Source organism: Pinus tabuliformis, chromosome 6 (genome assembly GCF_031772625.1).
Source record: "Pinus tabuliformis cultivar Carrire ecotype Pingquan chromosome 6, CPIR1, whole genome shotgun sequence".
Classification (NCBI taxonomy): domain Eukaryota; kingdom Viridiplantae; phylum Streptophyta; class Pinopsida; order Pinales; family Pinaceae; genus Pinus; species Pinus tabuliformis.
This window is the reverse complement of record NC_142292.1, coordinates 1875854928-1875880466: the sequence shown is the minus strand read 5'-3', so window position 1 is coordinate 1875880466 and position 25539 is coordinate 1875854928. Positions and strand designations below refer to the sequence as shown.

At 39.9% G+C, this 25539-nt stretch overlaps 2 pseudogenes; both read right to left on the bottom strand.

Annotated features, from left to right (window-relative positions):
* Positions 1 to 1445: 1445 nt before the first annotated feature.
* LOC149266652 (protein disulfide-isomerase like 2-2 pseudogene) lies at positions 1446 to 2421 on the bottom strand (annotated as a pseudogene).
* A 19266-nt stretch (positions 2422 to 21687) lies between these two features.
* Positions 21688 to 24272, bottom strand: LOC149266651 (protein disulfide-isomerase like 2-2 pseudogene; annotated as a pseudogene).
* Positions 24273 to 25539: the final 1267 nt, after the last annotated feature.

The window sequence follows — 25539 nt, the reverse complement described above, 5'->3', positions numbered from 1 at the left end:
TTTCGTTCCTTCTACCTGTAGGAAAATAACATTAATCAAAACTAATTTCAAACAAAGAATGAAAATGAAATTACAACCAATTAATTTGAAATAATGGAATTAATAAACAATTGATCTAGACCCCTGTGTGGTCAATTGTTGTGCCATGGTATTGTCAATGCATGTGGCCTTGGAGGGCCCTAGTGATGCATGTGGTTTCAAACATATTTCACTTAAGAGGACGCAACAATATAGCTCCTTTTAAGAGATCGATAGAGGGGTAACCTTATCCTTTTTTGCTGTAATTCCTTCCATGGAATCCTATATCCCATTTCACTCTTCATGCATTTAATGATATAAAATCAACAACCCTAACTTTTCTCTTATCATGCCAAGCCACCATCAAAACAGAAATATGCTTGTGGGAATGACCCTTTGAAGTCATTTGATTTTTGAAAACGAATGGTATTCAAATTAAGGATATTATAAGAATCACCTAAGAACAAGGCCCACATCATCACGGTTCTTCTGAACGATGCACTGTCTAATTCTTCCGTTGTTACCCTCCATGAGTTTCGATCAACCTAACCTCCTAGTTCTCTTATCTTTTTAATTTATTCCCAAGATTTAGGTTTTCAAAACTTCTACAGTTATATATAATTATCAATTTCAGTGGCTGACCATGCAACAGAAGCACCTTTTCAATCGACCACTCCACCAAGGTAGTGGCTGGTGAGGTAGTTCACGTTTTTGGAAAGTTCACATTTTCCCAAAGTCACATTACTTGTATGTTTGTCTGAGGCACAAGAATGTGATCTCCTGAATTTTCTAGTAGTGCGACCTCTTGGAGGTCGCACCATCACAATGCAATAGGTCACGCTTCCAACGGATACTCATAAGATGTGATTTCATGACTCATAGGCTTTCTAAAAGAATGCAACCTGTTGGAATGTTGGCACTTGCACTCATTGGTGGTACTTTCAGCAGGCTCAGTAGAGGTGTTAACATGCGACCCAGAGACTGTGAGTACGAGTGCGACTTCTGAGAGGTCACAAAGTCACATCTTAGACTGATCTCATTGCTTGGATATTTTCCATTAGTGTTGAAGTGTGAACTAGCAACTGTGCAAGGGAGTGTGACTTCTTAGAGGTCGCAAAATCACTGAATGGGCTAGTCACATTCTAGGATGCATTCCTTATATATCCATGTCTAACTTCTTCCTGCTTTTCGTAACTCGCTTTCAAAACCCGTGATAATTTAAACGTTGATATCATTAAATTAGACTGTACATTTAACATTGAAATAAAAACCTATGTCCTGCCTAATTCACATTCTCTCCCTATCCAATTTCTCTTCATGATGAGAAAATAAGTGAAAGTTTGCACAGCAAGCTTTATATATTTCTAGAGAACTGGGCAGAATTCTGAAATTGTTCCATTTCTTGCTTTGCCTAAAATATGAATCACCTACAATTCTTCTTTTTTATCATCCTTATTTCCCACTATCTCATCTAGTGAGAACTTGTCTTCCTCTAACATCTCTCCATCTTTCCCATCCCATAGTTTAGTTTCCTCAATAACAAGATAGATTCTAGGGGAAAATTACCTTTACCTCCCTGCCCTGCATCCTTCACAAAATCACAAGATGTTCAAGCTCAAATGCACTGCGAAGTGGAGCATAGACACTCTTTTTATAGTTCAAAGCTATGAAGGCTGGATACTCATAGCCACCAACACCAACTGCTAAGAGAAAGATGCTTTCCTGTTGCTACCCACGCGTAGCTGTATGAACTTCTTTTGAATTTTTCTGCTGTAGACATGAGTTGTTGTAGGTAATGATCCTTCCTTCTACTTTTGTGTCTAAAATGTTAGGCAGGAAACTAACAAAACAGATTGATGAAGCAGCGCATGTGGTTCCCAATACATCCTGGCTTGTATGCTTCACCACTTCCAGAGGCAAAGGATTCAATCACAAAAGTTGTCCTTGAACCTTCATAGGAACTGGACTCTCCTTATCCGAACCAGAGACCAAGATTGTAGGAAAACTTTATACATTGAACTTGCTCATCAAATGCTTCTCTGCTTCACAATTGAAGTGACCCATATTCACCTTTGCCTTCAAGCTATTTGTAGCTTTCTCCCACAATGCAACAAGTTTTTCACAACATCCACACTAGGGAGCAGAACATTCAACAAGCCCTTGATCTTTAATTTTCAGGAAAATGTCATCAAAGTTGCTTGACGTGAGATCTACTGATGAACTTGATGAACTTTTCTTATTTGATCTAGTCTTCCCATTTAGCAGGTCTTTAACAACAATTTTCAACTTCTGAATTGCAAATTCGGCTATTGCTTTTGCATCCCTTCCTCCTTGACATTCTAATGGGGGCTTGCCAGGAGTAAATACCTCAATGGTTGGAAATCCCTCAATTCTGTATTCCATAGTGCAAAACCTCAATGAGGACACCCCTGTCATAATTTAGAACCTGTGGTACCCATTCAATACCCCTTATGCTCCATTTAAATCCCTGCAAAGAAAAAGGGATAAATAATTAAAACCATGAAAATAATTTCATCTGGAGTAGTAAAATTGCAACTAAATTATACGAGTAAAACAAGAGGTGCTAAAAATTGAAAATCAACACAACATTTAGGCACCTTACCAGACTTATGAATTGCAAGAAATTTATGTGATGCAAAAAGAAATGGTGCAGATAGAGATTCAAGGGCAAGGAGTAAGATGGAAATTTGAGGAATCTTAATGCACTCAAGGGGATGAGGACCAAGACAAAGAAAGGTTACTGTCATGATGTAATACTACAAACCCTTATGCATATGTGTGATCATGCTTCAGGGTGAGTCAAGAAGAGCTTAAAATGACATGAGTACTTCGATCACATATGTATAGAGCTACAAGGATGCAAGGGAAATATATAATCTCTTCAAGCCCTAATGCTCATGTTGAGGTGAAGGATTGGCCAAGGACCTGAGGAAAAAGTGTTGCTATGACTCCCAAAATAATGCTATGTGATGCCGATGGGAGCACACCCCTAGAGGCATGTGAATATGGTGACAATAGGGAGGGGATGACTCTTTTGGAAATCAAGGGTTTCTCATAAACCCTAATATTGTCATTCTTACGAGAAGCCACCTTGAACGCAATGCTTGTTCAAATATAGGACATCCATCCATCGTGATGCGTATGATGCAAAGATGAGTTTTAAAATCATAAGAGACTCTTAACGTGTCAATGAAGCCATTAACCTTCGAAACCCTAATGCGATCTGATGCCTATATCTGAGATAAAACATGATTCATGAATGTAATGCATGAAATGGGAGTGAGCACACCAAAGGGTTTGGATAGGCAAGGTCGCAGGGAGAGAAATCGGTTGGGGTCCTATCAAAAACCCTAGAATCTTAGGGTGAGTGTTGGGGTACCCAAAATTTTGAATATGCCCAAAAATTTGCATGGTGTAGTAGTGGCTACAACAATTAGCGAACCACTGGTAGAATTTAGTATCCCTGTCAACACCCTTATAGTAGTCTTAGTGTGAATATTGATGCAAGGGAATATTGAAAAGATGTTATTGGCACCTCTTGCATTGCCACAACCTTTTGCAGATATGCCTTCCCTTGTGCCTCAGCTAGGTATTGTCACATAGTAAACACCCCATTGATAGTTCACACATGCTGGTAGTTGATGTTGATGCAAAGAACGGGACAAAGGGCTTATTGTATTCAGAATTTAAAAAGTAAGTTTTTCGAGTTGCTTGACTGCCAGTGAGCCTGGATAGTACCCCGGTGGAGTCATTTCAAGAAATCACAAGTGTTGCTCCACTACCAGCGAGCCTAGTTAATAACCTGGCGGAGTCGTTGCATTACCTCTCTACGCAAGAAGCATTTCTTAGTTCTTTACCATTTATTTGGTTTCATTTTCTTCTACCTGTGCATTTGCACTTATTTCTCTATGTTCATTGTGCCAAGGTAGATGAGGGATCTCGACATATTTGACTAGCAAGAGAATTTTTTTCTTGTCTGACAGAAGCTAAGAGATATCATGATTTAGGTTTTCCCTCATGCCAAGCTTCCACATCTCATTTAGAGATAGCAAGTGAAAAAGAACATAAGTCATTGAAACATTCAGGACCACTCTTGGCACTAGGTTTAGGTTATGGGTATAGGTCATCCAAATGGATTAGGGTTCCCCATGAGCAATTTGTTCTTATTTTCCCTGTTAATAAATTAGACTCATAGGAGAGATATTCATGATGCAAATTTGATGACTATCTCTAAGAGAGGCTACCCATTGACGTAACCATCACAACTTCACACAATCACAGGGCTATGGTTTTAGTTCTAGGGCTAGGTGACTAGGAAACTCTCCTAAGGTTACAAACCGGTGTGAAGAGGTCAAAGCACTGCACTTGGAGTAAGAGCAAAAGGTGTGAGAAAGCTATTCATGGCACTACAGGTTTGAAATATTTAGGTTCATGAAGGTTCATGGACTAGCATGCAACATAGGTGAAAATTTGAGGCTAGGTCAAAGGTGAGTATGTGTCAAGTGAGAAGGAAAGTGTATGATGCAATGCAGCAGAGAAGGTTAATGACGCAATGTAATGTTTTGTGCAGAAGAGATCAATTAATTGCAATTAAGGGACCAATGCAATGCATATGCATAGATTTCATGAATTCCATTCAACAACAAACAAATGCAAGGACATGAGTGCAGAAGAAACAAGCAGGGAACTAACTACCTACAGTAAAGAAAATGAAACATGACAAATTTAAATCATAAGAAAATTCTAATCAGCCAGCTGATAAGCAAAGCTAAAACCTAACTAGTGTAAACCCTAAATCTTATATTAACCAAAGCATAGGTCGGGTTATGTGAAATCAAACTTCTAATGCAGCCACCGAAGGAGTTCCCAACCTGCAAAAACAAAGATGGAAACAATTAGAATTTGTGGAAAGGGTTGTGCAAAAAATAGCATGCTTACCTGTAAAGCATGCAAAATAGAAAGAACATTTCATCCACCTATAGGGAAACATGTCAGAGAAGACCTTTCAAGGAAAAATTCAGCCCAATCCTCGTAAACCAAACCACAAGCTTGAAACTTATATTCATCCAGCCATAACATACGTCCATTTATGCTTAACCCTAAATCCAATGCAAGTAAGGCAAGATGTTTTCACATCGTAAAGGAATCTGACAAATTAATCCAATCAATAATCCTATCATGATGTAGAGGATGATCAACTTGATAACCCTCAAAAGACGGGCCCTTGTTGGGTGTAACTGAGATCCCTGAGGATTCAAACACAAAAACCCTAATTTCATAAACCCTAGTTTGAAATTGTTCATGAACTTCGTCAAGGACATGATGACATGACATAACCATCAGCGGAAGTTGAAGTGCCTCATCATCCTGGCCCCTCTGAACCTTCAAACTACATGCCACCCAATTTTGGTAGCTTTGCAAGATTTGTAGATGGTTTTATATGGTTATTGTTGGTTGTGACCAGACAAATATCAGTGAAAATATTGTGGATTGGATTCATTGTCTGAATATTGATAAATCGGCAACTTGATAGATCAGATTCTCTAGATTCCCAAAAATGAATTGAATCAACCAAAAGAGTCACAAGTACAGGGGAGGTCAGGAAATTTTCCCCTTCCCCTATAGGATTTTGTAATAGATCATTTGATTGTGTATGTTGACAGACTATATTGGTTGGGAGACTATTGGCTTGAGGGAGCCTGACCCAGGTTCAACGTTAATTAGCCAAACAAATCCCTACACTATTGGCCCTTTTGGCATCAGCCCGCAAAGTGCAAATTGAAATCTCACTTGAAGCAGTATGAGGGGTTGCTTGAACCAAGTTTCCACACCCTGGGATGGTCATGATGTCATTTGATTCCCTCTATCCCTACCTTCGCACAAGTTATTTCACTCTAGGGCTTGCAAGACAAACCCTCTATTCCATCCTTCAATACCTCTATGAAAGGATATGGTTGCCCTTCACACAGCTTGAGCCTGCTGCCTAGATACTTCTGCACTACTATGGCAACGTGCCATTCAAATTCCCTAATTAATCTAAGTGCCTTTCTTATCTTATCAAATAGTTATAGTTACCCCCACGTAAACAGATATTCGTAAATGTGTTCAATTATTCAATGTAATTGCATTCATTTGCACACCATATAAACATAACAAAGAAAATTCATATATAACATATCAAGATGCATCAAAGACACAAAAATTGCATAATATATCTCTTTATTAATATCTTCCAAGTGGTTACAACCTCTGTTTGGCCTGCGCATATAGCTGCAAGGGTCCGCGTACTCAGTTGTGGACTTCTACCCTAGGCCTCTGCACACTCAGATGTAGAGCCTCTACCTATGCTACAACCCAATACTTAGACTTCTTGCCCTAAAGCTATGATTCTATTACATCATTCTTCATTGTCCCTTTCTTTTCAAATTACTTAGAGCTTAGATATTTTTATACAATCCCATGGTCCGCGGATCATGGGTAGTTCTCTTACAGTTAACTTTAATTTTACAAAACTAAGAGCGGACTACCCTTCATGAAACATAACACCTTCACGCTCCGCGACCACAAATTGACTTAAACATGGGATTTTAGCCACAAAACTTCCCTTGGGGGATCCCGCTCCCAACAGGCCCCCAACACAAACATCGTGACTCACCCTTGAGTCATTCGGTAGGCATAGAGATCTTTACGTCAAGCCTGTCCAGCTCAACCCTAATGACTGCAACTTCATTCATGCACTAAGTTGTTTCCTGCTTCGCATCTCCAATAGTTTTAACGGTTACTGCCCTTGTACTGTCAGCCTGAAGTTTCTATTGCGTTGCTTACAGAGTCAAAAGATTGCCTTTAGTGTTTCCAGTGATTGCGTAAGCTTCCTCCAACTAGGGTTTGAGTCGCGCCTTCAACACTACTTCTTGTGCAGCGCTGCATCCACCTATTCCTTCAGCTGCTTGGCTTCTTATAGCTTGGATAACCTCTATGTCAGCGTGACTGTTCGCACTATTCCCTTCACTTCATCATAGAATTGTTGGAGTTCATACGCTTCTATTTCTAGCCTCTAGATGTTTGGGTCCTCTTGCAAGATGGTCAAGACCTCAAACAATTATTTGAACAACTGTGTGCAATCCACTACTGCACTCTCCACCACTGCAACTGCTTCGGTGACAGTGGCCACCCACTGTTCCTTTACCTCTGGCGGTATTGAAGGCTGGGCCCTCAACTAGAGCTCTGTAATCTGAAGGTTTAGCTCCAACTTAACCCGCACCATCTCAGTCTGAGTGTCGCGCAGCCCTGTTGCCAATTTACGGATGTGGACCTCAACTAGACCCTCCTCAGGAATGGCTAACTCTGGGACCATTCTACATGCCTCCTCCATGACTTGTATGATCCTCTTCCTCTGGCTAGTCACTTTGGCCTCAACAATGTTGACAACATTTCTCTGTAGGTCCATATTCTTGTTGATTATCCTCTGTTCACTAATCACCTAGAGGGCATGATGCTTATGGGTCCTCAACTCTGCAATTACTCCATCCTACAAGATGTGGAGCGCTTCGCGTGGAAGCGCTTCCAAGTTTAGCCCAACTCCCTTCAAAGCACTGACAGTGAGCCTATCAGCCTCTTTTTCTATGGTCAGTGCTCCAATTGGAAGCACTATCGGACCAGAAGCCTTCATGCACAACATATTGGCAGCCTCTGATGTGCCGATAGCCAAGCTGGTGGATAGCGGACAAGCTTGTGACGCACGGGTTTTCAACTCCTGCAGCCTAGTTTGGATTGCCCCTAGGATGATCTGCTGCTACTTCTCGAATTGCTGCAGGGCCTCCACAGTGACATCTCTGACGGTGTCACCGATGTCATATAAGTCACCCTTTGTTAGTGTTATAGGGTCTAGTGAGGTCTTGGTCACCATGGATTTCTTTCTAGACCATCCCTTTTCTAGCTCTCTTGGGCATTTAATGTGGGCAGATGTCTCTTGAGGGTCCACACCGTGCCGCTCTATGTCCTATTCTTTGGTCTCAGGTGAAGGCGACCATGCACCTTTGTCAGAGCCTCACTCTGCACCACCTACTTTTTTTCCTGCCTCCTTTCCTGCCCATTCCGCCTGAGTCTTTTCAGCAACCTCCTTTTTCCTCTTTTCGACCAGCTGCGCCATCTTTAGTTTGGCCTCTTCCTTCTTCTTCTGTGCGGTGGAATTTCTTCCACCCATCGCCAAGTCGATTATGATGCACCACTCCACTAGCCATTTATCCAACATCGCATCGATGGCATCATCTATGGCTAGGTATGACAAATTGTACCACTTCTGCACATGTCAACATGACGCTATTCACTAGTGCTTATGTCTCCTTTAACAATTGTTCAAACGCCAGACTCACTACTAGATCTTGAAAGAATTCACAGTTCATGTTCACCTAAGAGTGCAAAAACTCAGTTCTCAAAATGCCAAGTGTTTTTTGTTGAACAACCATTTGTAATTTATAGGGAATTTTGAGTTCAAGTCTGACTGTTCCCCCAAAAATCGGTTCATTAATACCATATTGATGGCAGAATTTCAAGGATATAAGCCATAAATTTCATCTTAAATGCCAATCGCCCGCTCCATTTGGCCTCACTTCTATCATCTTTTCATGAACAGTGACTTTAACAGTCACTTTCTAGCCGACCTGCGTAACTTTTCCCTGGCTAGTGCAGCTCCCTCCTTGATTCATGCCATAATCCAATCACGCAGGTCCCCAACCTGGGTAGTGTAGTTTATAGTCTCATGCCTCCTTTAAGCTGCCTATAGTGCTAAGACTGTGCTTCTTTCATTTAGTCACATTGTTGGACTGCCGGTGTATGGGTTCAAGCAACTACCATTCACCTTTCCTGGGAAGGGTTCTCCATTTAATTTGACCAACTGTACGACTCCTCCGTCGGAAATCTCCTTAATAATGTAAGGCCCTAACCAATGCATCCAAAATTTCCCTAGAAATTTATCAAACTTACTATCGTATAATAAAACCAAGTCATTTACCTTAAATGTGTGTAACTTGATGTGGCGATCATGCCATGCATTTTCACATTGATTTTGGACCTGTTGATGAAATCCAACCAAAAATCTTTCTTCTTCAAGCTCATGCAGCTACACAACCCTCTCCTCTAGGGCTCCATGATTCGTCATACCTATGAGCATTACTATGTGTAGACTAGGTACGATGTATTTCATAGGAATTACCACTTCCAAACCATAGACAAGCCTAAAAGGGGTTTGTCTAGTCAACTTCTTCAATGTCGTTTGATAAGCCCATAATACTACAGGTACTCATAGGTAGCAATCACTTCACTGAGCAATGAAAACCTTGGTTAGTGAATTTTCAAGCACTTTGTTGAACGCCTCTATTGTTTCGTTAGCATGTGGGTGATAAGGTGTGCTCTTATGGTGATATACCTAAAATTCCTCCGTCAGTGCGCTAATTGTCTCATTCAGGAAGTGCATATTACGATCATTCATCAACATCTTTGGACATCCAAATCACATCAGTACCTTCTAAAATAGGAAATTTGTTACAGTCACGCCTGTGCAATCCTTCACCGGTTGTGCTTTTTCCCAACGAGCCAAATACTCCGTCGTAGTGGTAATGTATCTTGCTCCTGTCTTTCCGTGTGGCTGAATAAGTCCTACAAAATTGATCACCCACTTCTCGAAGGGTTGCAACATAATTTGTGGATTCAAAGGCATCTTATCCCTCCATGATGGCCTACCCGTTCTTTGACATACGTCACATCCCTTGCAATATGCTTTAGAATCCTGATGAAGGGTTGGCCACTATTAAGAAATTTACTGCATAACGTAAATAATTATCGAGAGGAATATATATAAGAAAATAACCAACAACAACCATAAACACATAAACACAAATGTTTATCTTGGAAAACCCCAAATCTAGGGAAAAACCCAACCTAATAAGATCTCATTAACATTGGCCAAAACCCTGGCCAATCTGACCAAGTGAGCCTTCACCGCTCACCTCCAGGTCTTGCATTACAATGAAGTCCTTCCAGCCTTTTATAAGCTCCATTACATATAATACCATGGGCAGAATACTATTGGTGCACAATACCATGTGCCCCAAAACCATCACTGTTTAACCTAGTCAACTTTGACTCTATCCTGAGTCAAGTTTACCTAACAATTCCCCCCTTAAACTTGACTTGGGGTTCCTGGAATAACTCCAGCCAAACCTGCTAAGTGAGACAATCCCTCTCACTCTAGCTCTTAACCCCCTCAAAGTTTTTACCCAGGATATTGTTAACTTGACATTCCTCCTATCACATAGGTCTAACCCAGACTTTACCAGTGATCACCGAGGGGTACACATGCCTTACCAGGTCTTATAGTAGTATGCCCATTTACATGCAATAATTTTGACTTTATTAATTTTTTTTTTTTTTGTTTATTGTTGCTGCTATTCTAACCCATCCTCTCTCAATTGCGGGCATCCTTGTTTCGCTTCTTTGTTGCCTTCTTGCCAGGTTTAACTACCTTTAATTTCTGAGATGAATCCTTGAAACCCTTGCCTGGGGTGACTTCACCAGGAGGCCTTGACCTGGATCTGGGGCATGATAACATGCGATGCTTCTTTTTTGGTTGATCTATATCCATAGCATCAACATTCTCTTCCATGCCACTTGACCTTTTTTGCTTACGACCTCGTCGAGAAACAGATCTGCTCCAAGCTCTCTTTATTGCTGCCGAAGGATTCAACCCTAGGTTAGAAATATGTTTGCCCATCCTGTCTGTGGTAAATTGTCTATCTTTGTCAAACTTCCTCAGCATCTTTCTTCACCTATGAATGGATTTAAAGCTTCTGGAATAGCGACGATAGAGGCGGCTCCACTAGAGCCAAGGCTCTCCCACTCCTGCATAGCGCATAGCTGCCTTTCAGCCGCCAATTCTGCCGCCAAGTTCATCGCAGTTATGGGTCTGGCAATCCCTTTTTGCTTTTTCAGCTCTCAGGTTATGTGTTCAAATCCTGGCCATTCCTGTAGCAACAACTTTTTTGTGCTGCCATCACCTACAACAATTCTGTCATGGCCACTACAGATTTCAACTTCCTCACCTTCATTTGAACAATCCCTGATCAGCAGAACAACGACATCCTTGGGAAATTTCACTCTATCTTTACCGAAAAATTTATTGTTGTTATTATTCTTCTTTTCCATAACCGTCTGCAGAGCATCCACAAGAACCTGATCCACCTCTACTTGGTTGCATCGACTCATGCCAGACTCTCTCCTAGCAGTATACCTTGAGATCCACACCGTGTTGTGTGTGGAGCATGATTGTTCAGAGGTCTTTTGTTTCAGCCAGATGTATACCCCAGGAAGTTTGTACACCCCTCCACATGAGGGGGACTTGTCCCCCCCGCGGAGGTCCGAGGGCCAGTGGTCCCCTGGCGGGGGTTCAGGGGCAGTGCCCCCGAAGCCAAAAATAGATGTAAAATTGCTTTGTAAAAGTATAGTAATTTCTAGTCAATTTGGGCCATTCATTAGGCGAATGATCTGATGGTAGAACTTATGTTTAGTTTAGGGTTTTTGGCCCTAGAAGGCAACCCCTCTCTTTGTATGAGGGCATTGTATTTGAGGCTGTGATATAGATGTGTATTCTCTGAGCGAGAAATAGAGAGGTGAGACTGTGGATATTACAGAGGATTTGTTGTAGGTTGTGTCTCTTCATTTTGTTGGATAATAGAAAGGAAGTACTGGCTATTCGGGGTGGACGTAGCCCAAACTGGGTGAACCACGTATATTTGTGTCTCTCTTGTTTTATGTGTTTTCTATGTGTATATTTCTACAATATTTTATGTGTTCCATTACTTCGTAATATATAATTTTCTAACAACTAGTATCAGAGCCAAAGGTCTATTTGGCTGATAAACTCACATGAAAGAAGGGTTCCTCATTCGAGTAGGAGTAATGGCAGAAGATGGTAAGTTTAGGGTTGAGAAATTTAACGGCCAAAACTTCTCGCTATGGAAGATGTAGATGGAAGATTATCTGTATCAGAAAGATCTGTACCTACCATTGAGCGGAAAAAAAAAAGTTGAAGGCTCTGACAGATGAAGAATGGAACCTTCTCGATAGATAGGCACTTGGAACAATATGGTTGTGCCTTGCTGCATCAGTCGCCTTCGACATTCCAAAGGAAACAATGACAGAGGGTTTGATTCAGGCATTGTCGAAACTATATGAAAAACCGTCGGCCTCCAAACAAGGTATTTCTTATGAAACGGTTATTTAATATGAAGACATCGAAAGGTGGATCTGTTGCAGATCATTTAAATGATTTTAATACAGTTACAAGTCAATTAATTTCTGTAGGGGTAAACTTTGAATATGAAGTTAAAGCACTGTTATTCTTGTGCTCATTGCCAGAAAGTTGGAATGGTTTAGTAATGGCCATTAGTAACTCTATCTCTGGATCTAGTACTTTAAATTTTGATGATGTTGTCAATGCTATTCTTAGCGAGGAAATGCGACGGAAAAGCTCCAGTGACACATCGGGTAATTCTTTGAGTGCAGAGTCTAAGGGAAGAAAAATGGAAAGAGGAAAGAGCTCAGAATATCGCAGGAAATCAAGGAAAGGCAGATCCAAGTCCAGATCGGGGATAGTGTGCTGGAAATGCGGAAAGAAAGGACACCTAAAGAAAGACTGTAGATCTCGGAAGGGAAAAGAAGGAAATGCACAGCAAGAAAACAATCATGAAGCAAATGTGACAGGTGAGGTGTTACAAGATTCTTTGATTCTTTCTTTCAAAAATATCACTGATTCTTGGGTGGTAGATTCAGGGGCCTCATGCCATGCCACACCTGATAAGAAATACTTTCATGACTATGTTCAAGGAGATTTTGGACAAGTTCGTTTGGGTGATGATAAACCCTGTAAAATTGTTGGAATGGGTAAGGTTCTTGTAAAACAGCAGAATGGAAACCAATGGCTACTAAAGGAGGTAAGGCATGTTCCAGATCTAAAGAAAAATCTGATTTCAACAGGGCAGTTAGGCGCTGAAGGTTGTGTGACAACTTTCACAGATAAAGCTTGGAAGGTCACCAAAGGAGCCCTGGTAATAGCAAAAGGCGAAAAGGTTGGTACATTATATTTATGCAATGGTATTTCTAATTCTGTTAATTCTTTAACTTCCAAAGGAGCAGATGCAGCATTATGGCATCATAGGCTCAGGCACATGAGTGAAAGGGAGATGAAGATTCTTCACTCAAGGAATTTGTTTCTGGGTTTGAAGAATGTTGATTTGGACTTCTGTGAAAATTGCATTTGTGGAAAACAGAAGAGAGTTAGATTTCTCAGAGTTGGGAAAGAAAAGAAGAGCGAAAATTAGAGCTTGTGCATACAGATGTATGGGGGCATGCTCAAGTATCATATCTTAGTGGTTCTCATTATTATGTTACCTTTATTGATGATGCAACTAGAAAAACCTGGATTTATTGTATTAAGAATAAATCTGATGTATTTGATACTTTCAAGAAATGGAAAGCTTTGGTTGAGAATGAGATAGGAAAGAAATTGAAGTGTCTTAGATTAGACAATGGAGGTGAATATTGCAGCTAATGGTTTGATAGCTACTGTTCAAAGCATGGAATTCATAGAGAGAAGACAGAAGAAAATGGTGTGTCAGAAAGGATGAACAGAACAATCATGGATCGTGCAAGGTGCATGAGATTGCATGCAGGATTGCCTTTACAGTTTTGGGCAGATGCTGTAGATACTGTTGTTTATCTAATAAACAGAGGGCCTTCAAGTTCCTTGGATGGTGGTGTTCCAGAGGAAGCATGGATAGGTTAAAAGGTAAACTACTCCTTTTTAAATCCTTTTGGTTGTGAGGCCTTTGTCCATATTGATAAAGAAAATAGAACAAAGCTTGAGGCAAAGTCAAAGAAATGTACCTTTATTGGATATGGTGTTAATGAATTTGGTTATCGCTTATATGATTACGAAAATCACAAAATCATTAGGAGTAGAGATGTAATATTCAATGAAAAGTTCTTGTATAAGAATCAATTGCAGGAAAAGAAGCAAGAAAAAGAAAACAAAGAATATGCAGTTCTTGATAAAATCACTGAAAAAGTAAAGGTGCCTGAAAATAATAATAATCAACAACCACAACAACAGAAACCACCACAACAGTAACAGGCACCCCAAACACCTAAAAGTGGTGTTAGAAGATCTACCAGGATAAGTAGACCCCCTGAATGATACTCTCCTTCATTATATTATTTATTGTTGACTGATTCTAGTGAACTCGAATGTTATGAAGAAGCAATGCAGGTTGAAAGTAGGAAGAAGTGGGAGGCAACCATGGAAGAAGATATGGACTCCTTAATGCATAAACAGACTTGGGACTTAGTCAAGTTGCCTACAGGAAAAACTACATTGAATAATAAATGGGTTTATAGGTTGAAGGAAGAAGATGGAGGAAAATAGAGGTACAAAGCTAGACTTGTGGTGAAGGGGTTTGCACAGAAGAAAGGTATTGATTTTGATGAAATATTTTCTCCTGTTGTTAAAATGACTTCAATCAGAACTATTTTAAGTCTAGTAGCAGCTGAAGATTTGCATCCTGAGCAGTTAGATGTAAAGACAACCTTTCTCCATGGGGATTTGGAGGAAGAGATATATATGCAGCAGCCACAAGGATATGAGGTGAAAGGGAAGGAGAAATTAGTGTGCAGGTTGAAGAAGAGCTTGTATGGCTTAAAACAAGCTCCAAGGCAGTGGTATCTAAAATTTGACAAGTTTAGGTCTGAATAAGGTTATACTAGATGTCACTCTAATCATTGTGTTTATCTAAAAAAACAAAATGATGGTAGCTATATTATATTGTTATTATATGTAGATGACATGCTTGTTGTAGGGTCTAACATGCAGGAAATAAATGTGCTCAAAAGAAAATTGGCAAATTCATTTGCAATGAAGGATTTGGGAGCTGCAAAACAAATCCTTGGTATGAGAATAGCTAGAGATAGGAAAGATCTCAAATTAACATTGTCTCAAAATAAGTATATACAAAAGGTGTTGAAAAGATTTAATATGCACAATGCAAAACCAGTTAGTACACCTTTTGCTAGACATTTCAAACTTAGTAAGGAAATGTGCCCAAAGACTCAAGAAGACATGGATTATATGTCTAAAGTTCCATATGCATCAGCAGTTGGAAGCTTAATGTATGCAATGGTCTACACAAGGCCTGATATTACACATGCAGTGGGAGTTGTAAGCAGGTACATGAACAATCCAGGAAAGGAACATTGGATGGTAGTGAAATGGATTCTCAGATATTTGAAAGGTACCACAAATCAAGAATTATGTTTTGGTGGTTCAAACATTTCTATATAGGGATATGTTGATGCAAATATGGCAGGTAACAGAGATAACAAGAGGAGCACTACAGGATATGTATTTACTGTTGGTGGAATAGCTGTCAGTTGGGTTTCAAAAATCCAAAGTGTTGTTGCACTTTCAACAGCAGAAGCAGAGTATGTTGCTGCTACAGAGGCTAGTAAAGAAATGATTTGGTTACAAAGGTTTATGGGTGAATTGGGTAAGGAGCATGATATGGACACGTTATACAGTGATAGCCAAAGTTCCATTCATCTTGCAAAGAACTCAGCATTTCATTCCAGGACTAAACACATACAGCTCAAGTACCATTTCATACGATCAGTGTTGGAAGATGGAGAGTTGAAGCTGGAAAAGATACACACTAGCCAGAATCCTGCAGGCATGCTAACAAAAGTTGTAACCAGGGAGAAACTGAGAACATGCTCAGTTTCAATTGGTCTTCAAGGATGAGAATGAAGATGAGAAACAGCCAGGTCCAAAGAGGAGTCATTGTCTAGCAAATGAAGCATCAGTGGAGTTGCTACAATCATTCTCCAAGTGGGAGATTGTTGTGTGTGGAGCATGATTGTTCAGAGGTCTTTTGTTTTAGTCAGATGTATACCCCAGGAAGTTTGTACACCCCTCCATGCGGGGGGGACTTTCCCCCCCACGGGGGTCTGGGGGCTAGCGGTCCCCTGGCGGGTGTTCGGGGGCAGCGCCCCCGAAGCCAAAAATAGATGTAAAATTGCCTTGTAAAAGTATAGTAATTTCTAGTCAATCTTTGTCGTTCATTAGGCGGATGATCTGATGGTAGAACTTATGTTTAGTTTAGGGTTTTTTCCCTAGAAGGCAACCCCTCTCTTTGTATGAGGGCATTGTATTTGAGGCTGTGATATAGATGTGTATTCTTTGAGCGAGAAATAGAGAGGTGAGACTATGAGAGAAAATAGAGGATATCACAACAGATTTGTTGTAGGTTGTGTCTCTTCATTTTGCTGGATAATAGAAAGGAAGGACTGGTTGTTCGGGGTGGACGTAGCCCAAACTAGGTGAACCACGTATATCTGTGTCTCTCTTGTTTTATGCGTTTTCTATATTTATATTTCTGCAATATTTTATGTGTTCCATTACTCCATAATATATAATTTTCTAACACACCAGATCTTACCAGATCTAGCTCCTTCACAACGAGAACTGATGCTTCCTTTGCCGCCTGTGACTCCGGCTTTGTTAACGCACTTCAATCCATAGTATACTATAGAATCTCAGACCTTGTCACTTGATCCATGGCCTTAACCATTACTACTCGCTGCCATTGACTAGCAGGGAATTGAGGGGAAACCTCGCTCTAAACTTGAGATCTACACCATATTTGATTTTATGGAAGCGCGCAACCACTGAATCTACATCTTCAAACATCATATGTGACTGATCAAATCAAATCACTCTCTTTCCACAATGTTTCAACATCATGAACGATATTGGCTAATAAAACGATCCATGATCTTGCAAGGAAACTGGCTCCGATACCAGTTGTTAAGAAATTTACTGCATAACATAAATAATTACCGAGAGGAATATATATAAGAACATAACTAGCAACAACCATAAACAAATAAATGCAAATGTGTATCTAGGAAAACCCCAAATATAGGGAAAAACCAACCTAAAAAGATCTCATTAGCATTGGCCAAAACCCTAGCCAATCCGAACAAGTGAGCCTTCACCGCTCACCTCCAGGTCTTGCATTACAATGAATTCCTTCTAGCCTTTTATAATCTCCATTACATATAATACCACGGGCAGAATACTATGGGTGCACAATACCATGTGCCCCAAAACCATCACTATTTAACCTGGTCAACTTTGACTCTATCCCGAGTCAAGTTTACCCAACAGCCACCAGAACCTTGTGCATAGAATCTTCTGCGTAGTTTCTCTCCTTGCATAATGTCCTCCCGCAGTGCCCCCATGAGTGTCTGTGAGGATTCTACTTCTTTCGAACTCATGCACATACCATCACAATATCTCATCAATCCCCATTTTGTACAGATGCCCAGCAATGACAAAGAAATTTGCTGAGCGCACCACTAATTCCTTATTTTGTTGGACAATGTATCCTTCCAGAGCAGTTCTTCTTGTTAGGAAATGTATTATATCCTCAAAATGACTATCCATGACACGCACTACAAATAGCTGCATGTCAGGCAATCCTTCTTCCAAGTTAGTGGGTTCCTCCCCTATTTCGATGTGTGATATATGGTCTAGTCTCGCATTCAAGCGTCCAGGCTTCACAACCACTTCAAAATCATACTCTTGGAACAATAAGAGCCATTTTCAGATTCTTCCCCCCAACACAGGCTTATTGACCAAGTACTTCAGCATGGAGTGATTCATATACATCTTAAAATGGCCTCCTAGTAAGTAGTGCCTATACTTCTAGAGCGCATACACCATAGCTAGCCCTTCACACTTAGTGGTGGAATAATTCTTCTTCGGTTTAGATAATTTTCAACTTGCGAATGGAATAGGATGGTCCAAGCCTTCTCCACCAACCCTTTTTAGTATTACTCCTAGTGCTATATAGGACATGTCAACATGCACATGAAACTCTTTCTTCTAGTCTGGGAAGACTAGAATCGGCACGGTGACCATCTTTTCTTTCAATATATCCAAGCTCCTCTTGCAATCTTCTTTCCAATAGAAGGTGATATCCTTCTTCAGTAGTTTCTCCATAGGCATGATGATCTGGGCATAGCCTTTGATAAACGTTTTGTAGTATACAAAATGTCCCAGGGTAGCATGTAGCTACTTCACACTTCTTGGCACTTCCAAGTTTAGTATCACCATGATCTTTGCAAGGTCTGCCATTAGTCCTTCACTTCTTCAGATAGAGCGCAATCTAGTATCTTTGATAGGTATCCAACATTAAGTGAAAGCTTTCTACATGGTGCTTAACCAGCCCAAATACAGTCCAGTCACCAAAATATACCTCCAGGAACTTATGAATAAATTCCTTGAATGCCACAAAAACTACGTGTGAGAAGATTGCAGGTGCATTCTTTAATCGAAACGGAATTACGGTGTACTGAAAGAAACCCCACTCAGCTGCGAAGGTTGTCTTACTCCTATCCTCCAGTGCGATTTCGATTTGGTGGTACCCATAGAACCCATCAGTGAAGGAATATGGTTCTTAGCCACCTACATTTTCCAACACTTCATTCGTGAATGGAGTTGAGAAAGGATCATGCACCACCATTGGGCTTACCCAATTAGATTCTTCCATAGGCTCAATGATGCCTGCTACGAGCATCTTGTCTAGCTCTATGCAAACCTTCTCCTTATATTTCATATTGAGACGGTAAGGCCTTTTCTTAACTGGCATTGTGTCGGGCTTTAACGTGATCTTCATCATTCCTAAGTCCCCGATTATTCCTTTTAGATCCATAAACTTGGTAGGGAATAAGTCTTGGTATTTGTGGAGCAATTTAGTGACCTTATCCACCGTCACATCGTCCCAGTAGTCTCCAATCCTTGCAAATTTGGGTTCTGCCTCTGTACCAATATTTACTTGTTTCATTTTTACCAGCACGGTTATATGAGGATTCTCAATATGTGGCCCTTGAACCTCCCGGTGACCTTCTGTTTCTGGAATGTTAATCCTCCGCGGATACTCATCATCTTCTTCAATAGTTACATTATAGAATTCTAGCGCGTAGGTCAGCTAAGTAGCCCATTCAGACTGAGCTAGATCTAAAGGATCCTATGGTATCCTAAAGATAGTTTCTTTCACCTCTTGTAGTCCTTCACCAATACTATCAAACTTGCCCTCAAAACTAAAGGTCATCATGAATCCTTCACGTAGGATATCCCATTCGCCTGTCCCATGGTGGAGCTTTGTTTCTATATACAAATTCATTGGGATAACATCCAAGGTATGACAGAACAAGTGCACCCACTCCAATTGGGGCTTTTCTCCATAAGCCGAGGTCCATTTTGCTAGATGTGCTCGCGAATCATTTTTCCCATCATACTTGTCTATCAGTCATATCTTAGGCTTCCCAAAGTGTGTTCTCATCATCCTCATACATTTTCACCAATCGTCAAAGCTTCCCTTGTGCGTACCCCACCATCTTGCAGGCGTAGTGCATAGTGCCCAATCCAAGGCCTGGAAGCGTTGCTTTTCTGGTACCTCCCTTTCAAATTCATCCAAAAAGATGTCTACCTCATTCAGACCATCATAAGTAGGCATATTTCTTACCTCTGATGATACATAGCGTAGCGACCGGGTCATCATGTTGCAATTCAGTGTAGTTACTTCATGTAACCGATTTTTCCAGGTTCTATTTCTTAGTCGGAGTCTGAAGTGCAGGAACTCTCGCGATCCCATGTAATCCGTCCATCCATGGTGGGATTCACACAATCTTTGTCTCGCAATGTTATCTTATAGATACAGTCCAAGTTGTCATCACTCTCATAATCACAGATAGGTTCAGTGTAGCACGATCCTTCAGCAGATCGAGGGGTACTATTATGCGCAATGATTTCTTCTCAAATATCATCTTTTTCTTTTTTAGATTGATTACCCCATTCATATTAGTAGCCTAGTCAATTCCCAGGAGCGTAATATAGGGATTGTTGTCATCCACTATCTCTATTACTTCAAAGTCAATCAGTGCGCTTACTTCTTCAATATCCATAGTCACCTCTTGCAGTCGCCCCATGGGGATGATCTTCTACTGATTTACCATCCTTAGCTGAATCAGAGACCATTGCAACACAGGTCTCCCCATCCATTCCCAAGTTTGTTTTGGTAGGACATTTGCATCTAACCCTAGGTCCAAAATGACTTGATCCATTTCATACTCTCCTATCTGTGCGATCAGTCTCATCTCCTATCCCATCCTTGTTTTATGCTTGCCAATCTTTCATACTACGTGCGTCTCACCTAGCGTGGTTCCAACACATCCATTGATGAGTTCTCGTAATCCTTTCACAACCTTACTGTCACGCAGCAATTTCATACAAGTTTCTAGGAAAGTTGTGAGCATAGAGGGGTCCATCTCCTCCTAAGGCTTATCCTTGCTTCTTGATGTGGAGGCCTCAGCGAAGCTATTCTTAGCTTCCATGAAGGTTTCACGTGCGCGCTCCAAATCGAACTCAACCTCCTTTGCTAGAGCTTTGCAGACCCATGCACTATCTTCTGGTTATTTCCCTTTGTAATCTCCCATTTCGATTCAACTTCTGAGCACTATATTTATGCTTGGGTCCTATTCACGCAGCTTAGACCTCATCATCTATAGGTTCTGAGTTGGTGGAGGTGGTAACGTGCAATTCTTCTGAATGATACGTTGTTTGATTCTGGAATTGTTACCCTCCGTGAGTTTCAATCAACCTAATCTCCCAGTTCTCTTATTTTTTACTTTCTTTCCAAGATTAACATTTTTATAACTTCTAAAGTTATCTATAATTATTAATTTTAGTAGCTGACCATGCAACAAAAGCACCTTTTCAAGCGACCACTCCGCCAAGGTAGCGACTGGTGAGGTAGTTCATGTTTTTGAAAAGGTCACATTTTCACAAAGCTGCATTACTTGGATGTTTGTCTGAGGCACAAGAATGCGATCTCGCGACTTTGCTAATAGTGCGACCTCTTAGAGGTTGCACCATCGCAGTGCAACAGGTCACGCTTCCAACGGATACTCATAAGATGCGATTTCATGACTCACAGGCTTTTCGAAAGAATGAAACCTGTTGGAAAGTTGGCTTTGCACTCATCGGGTGTGCTTTCAGCAGGCTCACCAAAGGTGTTAACATGTGACCTAGTGACTACGAGTACAAGTGCAACTTCTGGGAGGTCGCAAAGTCCCATCTCAAACTAGTTGTGGTGCTTGGATATTTGCCATGAGTTTTGAAGTGTGAATTGGTCACTATGCGAGGGAGTGTGAATTCTTAGACATCGCAAAATCACCGAATGGGTTAGTTTCATTCTAAGATGCATTTGTTATATATCCATGTCTAACTTCCTCATGCTTTCTATAACTCACTTTCAAAACCCGTGATGATTTAAACATTGATATCATTAAATTGGACCATACATTTAACATCAAAATAAAAACTCGTTTCATGCCTAAATCACATTCTCTAACTGTCCAATTTCTCTGCATGATGAGAAAATAAGTGAAAGTTTGTACAACAAGATTTATATATTTCTTAAGAATTGGGCAGAATTCTGAAATTGTTTCATTTCATGCCTTGCTTGAAATATGAATGTCCTACAATTCTTCTTTTTTATCATCCTTATTGCCCATTAGCTCATCCAATGAGAACTCAACTTCCTCTAACATCTCCTCATCTTTCCCATCCCACAATTCAGTTTCCTCAATAACAGGAACATATTCTATGAGAAAATTACCTTTACCTCCCTACCCTGCATCCTTCACAAAATCATAAGATGTTCAAGATCAAATGCACTGCAAAGTGGAGCGTAGATACTCCTTTTGTAGTTCAGAGCTATGAAGGCTTGATACTCATAGCCACCAACATTTACTACAGGATGCTTTCTTGTTGCTACCCACGTGTAGCTATATGAACTTCTTTTGAATTTTTCTGCTGTAGACATGAGTTGTTGTAGGTAACGATCCCTTCCTTCTGCTTTTGTGTCTAAAATGTCAAGCAGGAAACTAACAAAACAGATTGTTGAAGCAGTGCATGTGGTTCCCAATACATGTTGGCTAGTAAGCTTCACTTCTTCCAGAGGAGAAACATTCATCTCAAGCCACTCAAGGGAAAATGATTCAATCACAGAAGTTGTCCTTGCACCTTCATAGGAACTGGACTCTCCTTATCCGAACCAAAGACCAAGATTGTAGGAAAGCTTTGCACATTGAACCTCCTCATCAAACTCTTCTTCGCATCAGAATTGAAGTGACCCATATTCACCATGCCCTTCAAGATATTTGCAGCTTTATTCCACTTTGGACCAAGCTTTTTGTAGCATCCACACCAGGGAGCATAATAGGGAAAATTTTAAGAACCCCCCTAAATTTATAAATATAATAAATGGGCGAATTTCCATGGTATATAGGAAAAATGAAAGGCGATTTTATCAATAATATAATATGTATATATAATTTTTTGGCGAATATCTCACCAGGCATGGCGAATATTTTACTCAATTATAAAATGTCGTAAGATCTTGGCGAGTCTTTCACTAAATAATAAAACTTTGTAAAGTCCTAGTGAATCTTAGCATAGGTTACATGCTGGTTTAATTCCCCCATTTAAATAGGCTACATTCCAGGTGAAGACCATGGGTCAATACCATGTGCCATTTTGGTGAATACCATGGGTCAATACCATGTGCCATTTTTATTTTTATTAATTCTAATATTAGGGTTAATAATGGTTTTTTGCATGGTATTAATAACAATCTAGTCCATGGTATTTGTCCCATAGTATTTTGGCCATAGGTTTCACCTAAATATAACCCATTTTTTGAGTGTTCGTAAATATAAGGTGATTTATGGAGTGAATATAAAAAAATGTTTTATTTGTTTACCATACCTCTCGTTTATTTATATTTTTATTAATTTACCATACCTCTTTTACAAATATGGTATTTGGCCCATAGGATTCACTTAAATAAAACCTCTTCCTTGAACCTTCATAAATAGAACGGGGGTTATGGACTAAATATAAAAATAGGTTTTATTTATTTACGATACGTCTAGTTTATTTATATTTTTATTTATTTACCATACCTTTTGAGTAAGTATAAAAAGACATTTTATTTATTTACCATACCTCCACTTTACTTATATTTTTATTTGTTTACACCCTTACATGTATATAAGGTGACTTATGGAGTAAATTTAAAAAATGTTTTATTTATTTACCATACCTCTCATTTATTTATATTTTTATTATTTTACCATACCTCTTTTATAAATATGGTATTTGGCCCATAGGATTCACTTAAATAAAACCTATTCTTCAAAATGGGCGAATGGATTCACTTAAATAAAACCTATTCTTGAAAATGGGCGAATGGAAGGTTGTAAGTCCTAATTTCAAGGGCTAAATTTACCTTTTTTACCCTCTCCCTTAAAATAAGGTGGGCTATTTGAGGTGATTTGTAAAAATGTACTATGATACAAAATATTCGCCCACTAAAAATTTAAAACCCCTTAATTTCGCCAAAGGGCGAACATTCGCCCCTAAAATTATCCTTGGAGCATAACATTCAATAAGCCATTGATATTTAATTTTGAGGAAAATGTCATCAAAGTTGCTTGAAGTGAGCTCTACTCATGAACTTGATGAACTTTTCGTATTTGATCCAGTCTTCCCATTTAGCCGGTCTTTAAGAATAGTTTTCAACTGCTAAATTACAATTCGGCTATTGGTTTTTCATCCCTTACTCCTTGATATTCTAATGGCGGATTGCTAGTAGTAAATACCTTAATGGTTGGAAATCCCTTAATTTTTTATTCCATGGTGCAAAAACTCAACAAGGACACCCCTGTCAGAGTTTAGAACCTGTGGTGCCCATATAGTACCCCTTATGCTCTATTTAAATCCTACAAAGAAAAAGGGATAGATATTAAAACCATGTAAATAATTTCATCTGGAGTAGTAAAATTCCAACTAAATTATACGAGTAAAACAAGATGTGCTCAAAACCAAAAATCACACAACATTTAGGTACCTTACCGGACTTATCAATTGTAAGCAATTTATGTGATGAAAAAAGCAATGGTGTAGCTATAGATTCAAGGGCATGAAGTATGATGGCAATTTGAGGAATATTAATGCACTTGAGGGGATGAGGATGAAGACAAAGAAGGGTTACTGTCATGATGTATTATCACAAACACTTATGCATATGTGTGATCATGCTTCAGGGTGAGTAAAGAATATCTTAAAATGACATGAGTACTTCGATCACATATGTCTAGAGCTACAAGGATGCAAGGGTAGTATATAATATCTGCAAGTCCTAATGCTCATGTTGAGGTGAAGGATTTTCTAAGGACTTGAGGAAAAAGTGCTACTATGATTCCCAAAACGATGTCATGTGATGCCGATGGGAGCGCACCACTAGAGGCATGCAGATGTGGTGACAACAGGGAGGGGATCGCTCTTCTAGCAATCTAGGGTTTCTCATAAACCCTAATATTGTCACTCTTACAGGGAGCCACCTTAATATAATGCTTGTTCAAATATAGGACATACATTGAGTGTGATGTGTATCATGCAAAGATGAGTTTGAAAATCATAAGAGACTCTTAACGCATCAATGAAGCCATTAACCTTCGAAACCCTAATGCGATCTGATGCCTATATCTAATATAAAACATGATTCGTGAATGTAATGCATGAAATGCGAGTGGGCACACCAAAGGGTTTGGATAGCCAAGGTCGTGGGGGGAGCAACCGATTGGGGTCCTATCAAAAACCCTAGAATCTTAGGGTGAGTGTTGGGGTACCCAAAATTTTGAATATGCTCAAAAATTTGGGTGGTGTTGTAGCAGCTACAACAATTGGCGAATCACTGGTAGAATCAAATATCTTTGTCAACACCCCTATAGTAGTCTAAATGTGAATAATGATGCAATGGAATATTGAACAGATGCTATAGGCACCTCTTACATTGCCACAACCTTTGCAGATATGCCTTCCCTCGTGCCTCGGCTAGGTCTTGTCACTCAGTAAACACCCCATTGACAGTTCACACATGCTAGTAGTTGATGATGATGCAAAGAACAAGGCAGAAGGCTTATTATATTCAGAATTTAAAAATTACGTTTCTAGTGTTTCTCCACTACCAGCAGGCCTGGACAGTACCTCGGTGGAGTCACTTCAAGGAATCACAAATGTTGCTCCACTGCCAGTGAACCTGGTCAGTACCCTGGTGGAGTCGTTGCATTACCTCTCTACGCATGAAGCCTTTCTCGATCCTTTACCCTTTAGTTTGTTTCATTTTCTTTTATGTGTGCATTTTCACTTATTTCAGGGTATTCATTGCACTAGGGAGGATGAGCGATCCCGACTTATTTTACTAGCAAGAGAGGTTGTTTCTTGTTTGACAAAAAGTAAGAGATATCCTGATTTAGGTTTCCCCT